Source organism: Papaver somniferum, chromosome 7 (assembly GCF_003573695.1).
Source record: "Papaver somniferum cultivar HN1 chromosome 7, ASM357369v1, whole genome shotgun sequence".
NCBI classification, from domain to species: domain Eukaryota; kingdom Viridiplantae; phylum Streptophyta; class Magnoliopsida; order Ranunculales; family Papaveraceae; genus Papaver; species Papaver somniferum.
The window spans coordinates 7,269,547-7,278,596 of record NC_039364.1 but is presented as its reverse complement, the minus strand read 5'-3'; positions in this window follow the sequence as shown (position 1 = coordinate 7,278,596).

Here is a 9,050-nt window from a genome sequence, read left to right as displayed (position 1 = left end):
TGGACCCTACTATAAATAACTATATAGGCCTAGGACCAAACAAGAAATAACTAGGTTAGTTACCCAAGTTCACATAAATATTGTGCCCCCTCAAGCCCAACTAAACTCATTATTTTCCGTCATCATATTGTGTGGTATCTTATTCTACTGCACAATTGTGCTTATTGTCTAAGTTCGTGACCAAAATCTGCCGTCACTTTATCTTCCTTTCATGCTATTGTAAACTCAAGAAAGTAAGAACTTTAAGTGAATAACACGGAGAAAAAGAAAATTTAACTTTAACTATTAATGATCTTTCTAAGCAAATACAAAGTAAATCCTGAAAAGAGTCACCACTCAAACTCATTATTATCTGTCAATTCAAGACCATTACCGAATTCAAGGCCATTGCCTAAATATTCAACTGATATCTCCATGATTTCCTTTGACATCGGCGGTTGCTACAGCTACGGTTGAAAGAGCATTTTCAGTTATGGATGTAGTGAAAAATCATTTGCGAAGCCGAATTTATAATGAGTGGTTAAATAACTGTTTACTAACATGCATTGAAGGAGAAATTTTTTGTAGTATTAGAAATGACAGGAATATTACACAAATTAAAGGTATGACTACATATCGTGGGCATTGTTGAATATAATAAGAGTTTTTATCTTTTTTCTTTTCTTTTTTAGACGTATATAAGGTACTTGTCGAGTGTTTTGTGGATACTATATATAAGATGTATCAAAGGCTAGTAGGCATTGTAATATACGATCTATTATGTGTAATATAAAAAATAAAAATTAATTAGATTTTTTTGTTCTCTATTATTCTATTTGAAGCCTCTATCTTAAAATTCTGGATTCATCATTGGTACTAGTGATCTGAGTTTGAAACCTGATTAAAAATAAAAAAATAAGAAAATAAAAAAAAGTTTTAAGAATCATTTTTCGTCATGGGATAACGTAAAATCATGGTAGTGTTGTGCAATTGATGAAGAGGGGTATCTTCGGCTGTTGTAAATTTGGCATGTGAAGATGTAGAATCTGTACATGGAACATGCAAAGGTAAGGTAGTTTTATGAAGTCGACATCTGACCTTATTTCACTGATCTTCCCGGCCAAACATTAAAACTCCCATATGGGATCATGAGAATCAAAGGAAGAGTAGTTGTTGCTGGTTTTGATATCTTTTCCTCTTTGGCTACTCTTTAAGTTGGAAAGACAGCTTGGGACCATATCTATACTTCATCTATTTGAGGACAACTCTTGTGACACGCTACGTACTTTTGATGTTTGCTATGTTTTTAAGTTTCAATTATATATTGATGATGGTGCCATTGTGGTGTTGTAATGCAAGAGTTGAAGGGAACAACATTGCTGTTGACATTCAATCTTAAGAACATGATCTGCTTTACAAAGTTGATTTCACTTTTGATGATTGATTAAGGATATGGTTATCTACTTTTTGGGACTTTTAATAAGGGTGAGGTGAGTGATTTATTAAAAAAAATGTATTGTGACAAACAAACCCTTGCATGTTATGGAGCTCTTTTGTGAACAGTCTCCAACAAATTTTCACATTGACCATCTTACTTGATCTCCAATATCAATCAGTTTGCACTGTCTTTTTCTTTTTGTTGATTCAATTTGCTAGGCGGCCATATCTTCAATGTGATAGTGAAGGAGAGATAATAGTTATGAATTGTAATAAAAGAGTCATGATTGTAAACTTAAATTGGGAAGATTTACCATCCACATCTCTTTAATTGAAGTATTATTAAGTAATAAAGAGTTTAGTTCGTTGATAATTCTTGGTAAATGCTGTGAAAACTAAGTTCAACAACAGAATTTGGTGACTTTTTTTACAGGTATGTAGTGAGTTTTTCCGTTTTCTGAATAACCGGCGTCACTTGGCACAACGATAAAGACACTGGATGATGATACCACTGATTTGAGTTTAAAACTTGTGGACATCAAAAATTTTTACCAGATCAAGAAATAAAAGAAAAAAAAAAAATTCAGAATCATTTTTCGTACTGGGGTGACGCAACCAAATTATGATAGTCGTGTATTGATGAAATGGGTATCTTCCGCTGGTGTGTAAATTTGGCATGTGAAGATGTAGAATCTGTACAAGGACATGGAAAGGTAAAAGGTGGTTACATGAAATTGACATCTGACCTTATGTTCACAGACTCTTCGTCCCAAACATTAGAACCCTCATGGAAAGGAAGAGTAGTTGTTGTTTTGATATCTTTTCCTCTTTCGTTACTCTTTTAAGGTGAAAAGACATATCGGGACCATATCTACACTATACATCTATTTTAGAACAACTCTTGTAAACACAACAACACGCCATGTGCTTTTGATGTTTACTGTGTTTTTAAGTTTCCATTATATATTGATGATGGTGCCATGCACGGTGATTTTGTCCCCCAAAAAGATGCAAGAATTGAAGGGAACGACGTTGCTGTTGACATCCGATCTTCAGTACATGATATGCTTTTCAAATATGATTTCTCTTTTGATGATTGACTCGGATTTGGTTATCCAACTTTGTGAGACTTTTAATGAGGCACAGTGATATGATTTATTAAGAAAATGTAGTGTGACAAACAAACTCATGCATGTTATGTAGCTTCTTCTTTTTGTGCTAAGCCTAGGAATAGGGATAGGCTGCATAGTTGAACACTTTTCGTGAACAGTCTTCAATAAATTTTCTCCTTGACCCCTTTACGTCAGTGCATAGGATACAGTATCACTCCGCAATCTCATTTCCATGATAATAATGCACCCATTCATAATATTAATACTCATGGCACTACAAGAAAAGTTGGATTAAGCGACCAGACATTTTTGGTTGGAAAAGCCCATATTGAGTCGCTCTAACCATTAAAGCGACTTAATTTGGCTCTTGCTCTCGAGTTGCAAAAGGTGGGATTTCTACAAGTTTAGATCAGTTAGGCAATCGCTTTAGTAATCAAGCAACTATCATGTAGCGTCTTTTTTCTTACTTGCTTCATGGCTAAACCGACCACCCTAGAGCAAGCAAAATAGTGATCGCTTTAAAGCTAGACCAACCAAAATACAGCAAGTAAAACGTTGATCACTCTATAGATAGACCAACCATAATAGAGCAAGTGAAATACCTGAAGTTGGTTGCTTACATTTTTGAGCTACCAAGTGTTTTGCCCTGAAGTTGGTTGCTTGCGTTTTTGAGCTACCGAAGTTGGTTGCTTACATTTTTGAGCTACTACACTTTTTGCCATAAAGTTGGTTGCTTGCATTTTTGAGCTATCAAACTTTTTGCCCGCTACATCTGTTGTTCTGGTGCCGAAAGTATCTGGCCTATTTCTATTTAGATAATCCTAAATTGAAATTACAATTAAAATTGATACTAAAACAAATTATGAACCAAATTAAAAACTGAATCATGTTTTATTATATCACATAGATCAATTTACATCATTTCTTAAAAAAAAGACAATCTTTAGAGGAACAAAAAGATCAAAAATACAAACTAATCATTTCTTTAAAAAATGATGATTACAATTTCCTTAATTTTGAAACTAAAGATGAACACTCCTTCGACTTTGTAGCATCAAGCTCATAATAAGAGATTCATACTGCCATCATTCTTGTGTTTAAGTTCCTATCTGATCATTCATCATTCAAGTGTAAAGAAACCAGCAAATCCTGAATCTCCACAACTTGTAGTCTGCTTTTTGCCACAATGTTACTAATTCAGATTATACAAAACACGAACATGTCAAATCAAAGATAATGATATTCATAATATAAATTTTAGAAATGATCTAATGAAGAATGTCATTATTAGCCAGGAACATCTGAAACAAAGGACATGATTGGGACATACTTTCGGTATTCCGATGGAGGCACTAGTTCTCAATAACGAGACCATCACAATGGTGGATGTTAGGTTGTCAAGGACTGAGCTTAGAAAGAAAGTGACAATTCCAACCTGGAATGTACAGCAAGAACCCATGGTGTTATCACAGCAACGTCATGCATTTCAATCACATGAAGATATCAAAAAGCATCTAACGTATACTTACATCAAGAATATATTTTCATGACTATACTCTTAGGCAAATCTATATCTAATGTACTTCAATATTTCAGCTTAGACATGGATGGGATAATCGGAAGCCACCAGAACTTCATAGCATGAGCCATCAAAAAATGGCAGTGATTCTCTGTCCTTGCAGATTTTTAGAATAAAAAAAAATATACGTGTTTCTGCTGAGAATGCATTTTACAATAGTGTGAACAAACACTTCAAGGGTTAGTTTGGCTGTATAATACATATGTAGGCATCTGACAGTAAAAAGTGCATAACCCCTTACTTATATTCTTTTGGAGCAAATGGCTCAATAGAAACAACAGAGGTAACACCAATACACCATGTCATAATATGGAAATGGAATCAGAAGAATCAGTCAATGAGGAGTAGCGACCACTCACCACCCAAAGAAGAGTCAGTGGCTTCCGAGTAGTTATATTATCAGTAACCAGTTTAAATCCTTGATGAGCATCAACTATCTCTACTATGGTCATTGCACCAAGCAAAAAAAAAATACTATTTCACTAACTTCTGCACATGTATGACTGAGCTCATTCACAGCTATATCAGTCGAGGGAGCCTGTACCAGAAAAGACAACAAATTGTCACAACCAAACAAATAAGAACTTAATAGGGGAAAGAAACAAACATGAAAACCTCCAGATAAGAGAGGTTAGAAATGAAAGGAGCAGCTGATTATTTCGAAAAAGAAAATAGCCAGTATCATGTTTCTATATACTTTTCCCATTAAGCTGAAATCTCAAGAAATTGAAATGAATCTTACCCCGATGCTTCTGATAACCCATTAACTAAATGCCATCAATAATCCAACTCCACTTTTATTGAATGCTAAAGATTCCTCAAAGATAATCCCTGCATATCCTAATCCGAATACCAATGCCATGGCTATGTCCTGTACCATGATACAACTTCCAGTTAAACTAGTGTCAGCAAGTTCTTTTGCATGTTTAGGCACTTCAATGGAGATAAACAACGAACAGTGTTAAAGAGAAACTTAACCTATATGGTTATATGCAATGGTTCTACTCATAAGCAATCAAAGAAAGCACAATTTAAATGACGATTCAGGCAAACAAAACATGGGGATGGACCTGATTGGCAGCAACCCATGAGTGATTAATTGACACAGCCCCAGCCGCAGCTGCTCCAACGAGTTTCTTGAGAAAACATTCAACAAGGCCATTTCCAAAAAAGAAAGATAATACTCGGTAAAAAAAAATTACCTGAACTTCATCAATTTCTTATTGGCAACCTCCCATGCATATCTCAAAACTGAATGTAGACTTTTCTTTTGATTATGATACTAACCAAAGTGGCACTCGTATTGTACTACGTTCTCATACAGGCATATGCGAAGGGATTAAAGGATGCTATGCAGATGGAATTTTGAGATGAGTGAATGCATGGCAATACGTGAAGCTCTGGTTTGGGCCAAAGAGAAGCATTTAGAGAAAATTCACATAGAAGCTGATGCAAAACTTATCATTCAATCAATAACAGGCGATGTTCTTCTCATTCAATGGGAGAATAGGAACCTTTTTAAGAAAATGTTACATTTAAGCTCAAGCTTTTTGCAATGTTCTTTCTCTTTTATTGGTAGAGATGACAATCAGGTAGCTGATGCAATTGCTAAAACTGTTAGGGAAACAACTACTAATTTAGATCTTACTAATAATTTTTCTGAAGAACTATGTAATCTTCTGGCAAGAGATTACAATCCTGCCATCGATTAATTAAATTATTTTTGCATCAGGTTTGTTTTGTTTTTGGTACTCAGGTTTTATCCGGTTTTTGAGTTTGGTCTAACATTTGTCCAGCTTGGCGTTTGGTACTTGTTTTTGACGTTGACCTATCTTGACTTGGTTATATATTGACTTCTGTTAAGTAAATACAAAAAGAAAATACAAAATTACAAAAATGAATTATTGATTGAGTTTACAGTCATACAATTCATACCCTTCTCTGAGTTCATCTTTATTCTGTGTTCATCTTCATTTTTTACTCAACCAACGTCCATGGCCGAAGATTTTATCTTTCATTTTCATCCTCAATCGTTGATTCAGAGATGATTTTATCATCTTCACGAAACAAATCAATCCTTTTCTTGACTTCAAACATGTTATTACCAAAATCCCCAATTGATAAATCCTAATTTCATCTCTAAAAGCTCAATTGATAAAGTTAAATCCATAGAACTACAGTTCTACATTAACGATGAGTACCCATTTATCTATTCGATAAGAATCCACCATCAATTAAACAAAACCGAAATCCACATATGTAATATGTTCAAATCAGTAATGAGCAACATTCATATCAAACAGACGTAATGAATTTTCATACATTCAGTTCAATATATCAGGGCATAAATTCATCTATACAACAAAATCAAAGAATGACTCATAGCTAGAAATTGTTACCATTAAAACCAAATCTTAATTCCAACTTCCTTTACATTAATACTCAGAACAATTCGAGAAAACCCTATCCCCCAAATCCATAAAATCTTATGAAGAAAACCCTAACCTCCAAATCCTTAAAATGTCATGAAATTCAAAGTACGAACAACATGCATAATCATTACCTTATTCTCTTCCTGGTTTTTAAATCTTCTTTCTCCTCTTCTTCGATATAATCAAACTACCAAAGCTAATGATTCAGTGAAATATTGAATGGGTTTTCAAACAATTGTTATACATGGAACGAAAATTCTTTTACCGATACAAGAAATGTTGAGTGAGTTGAATAAATCAATTAGTTTTCTTTAAACGGGAAGAAGAAGAGGAATGGTGCTGGTGGTCTCGGTGGCTGATAACAAAGGGAAAAAGAGAAGATGAAGATTGTGGTTGTTCTGGGGGATGAAAAAGATAGAAGTTTTTTTTTTTTTGTTAATATCGTGAAATAATAGCTGCCGACCACATATATATAAGATCAACGGTGGAGAAAAAATAACTTGAATTATGAGGGTTAGTTAATTAAAATAAGATTTAATCTAGTCAATTTAAGTCAACGTCAAGTCCAGGTACCAAACACCAAGCTGGACAAATGTTGGACCAAACTCAAAAGTTGGACAAAACCTAAGTACCAAAAACAAAATAACCCCCACCGTAAACACGTACATACCTAAATATTCACATATTTATAAAAATGCTATTGTTTAAAATTTAGATTAATAAAATTAAAAACTTCATATATATTAAAATATATGTCGGATTTTTGTAAAATTTATATATTTGAAATGATTTGATTAGATACTTAACGGGTACAAGTAAGAGTTTAAATTTTTATTTTAAGGCTTCTTTTTTATTGTTTTCAAGTTTTTTAATGTTCAACAAATCGAATTTAAGTAGTAAACTAAAGACAAGTCAACTTTCGACGGCTAAATTCAAAGGCGATTTTGGGGCGATTTTAGGATTTACTGCACTTTCTTCTCCGGCATCTCCTCTGGCGAGATGCCGGTCTCTTCTCTGATTCCTGCACCTCTAGTGGTTCCCTCCAAACCTCTAGAGGTTTCTTTATTGGGGGATGGTAATGGTTCGTTATCTAATGTTATTAATCTAATTACTGATCCTGTTATTCCTCCGAGTTTTGAAGATTTTCCTTCTTCTGGATCTCATACTTCTCAAGCTTCATGGTCATCTTTGTTTGATAAGAAGAAGTTACCAGATCTCTTGGCTGATATGGAATTCTATTCGTATTCTATGATTGATTGGAAGAAGTCAATGGATATTCCATATGAAGTTTTGAATGAGGATATTCGTCAGTGTGAAGATAAGGTAATTGGAGATTTTGTTGGGCGAAGACTTCCCTTCAATTGGGTTTGAAATGCTGTTAATAGAGCTTGGAAGCCTAAAGGTAACCTCCAAATGATTGACTATTCATGGTGAAAGCATGTTCATATTTGATTTTCAATCTGCTGATGATAGGACTAGAGCCTTAGAAGTGGGTTCTATGTTTATTTCCAATAGATTATTCATTGTCAAACCTTGGTCTAGGACAGTTGAACAGAAAATAGTTGAATTGAAATTTGTTCCAGTTTGGATGAATTTTAGAAATGTTCCATTGTTCATGTGGAACAACAAGGGATTGAGTATGATTTCTAGCTTTTTAGGAAAGCCTCTCATGATGGACACTCAAACCCTAAGTAAAACAAGAATGAGTTATGCAAGGATCTGTCTAGAGATGAATGTTGAATGTGATTTTCCTGATTCTTTCACTTTCACTTTGGGAGGGAAGGACAAAGTTGAAATTAAGATGGATTACTCTTGGAAACCTCCTAAGTGTAGTGAGTGTTCTGTATTTGGTCATGTTTTAGCTCACTGCCAAAAAAAAGTTCAATCTACATAGAAGTTAGTGCAAAAGTGGATTCCAAAGAAACTACTAACAAGTGCTAAACAAAATTCTTCTATGGATAAGAAAGGATGGATTACAAAAACAAAAAAAGGAGGGAAACAATCTTCTTCTAGTGATCATCAAACTTCTCCTACTGATGTTGAAATTATTGATATGGAAAGTTCTCCTCTTTCGACAGTTGTTAATATGGAGCTAGAACAAGAAATACCCATTGTCCTAAAGGAGGGTACTCAGGAAAGAGTTAGTAAAGTGAATGTGTCTCTCCAGTTTAAACCGTTTTTTCTCTTGGATAAAGGTACGGACACCCCCCATGAACTTTTAATTCAGAATAAAGAAAATATACAAGGTTTGCAGCAGACTTCTCAACAAAATTCGTCTGGGTTAGATCCTTCTAGTTCTTGTTCTAGAGCTCATTTTCAGAGAAGAGAAGTCCTTTCTCCTCCATCAATTAATTTATTTCCAAAGGTTGCAGACTTAAAGAAGTCTGCTAGGGCTACTATTTCTCTTCCCAAATTAAAATAATGTTCACCATTGGAGGTTGGAACATCAGGGGGTTAAATGACCCTTTGAAACAGTTATAAGTTAAGAATTTAATCAAGAATAATAGTCTT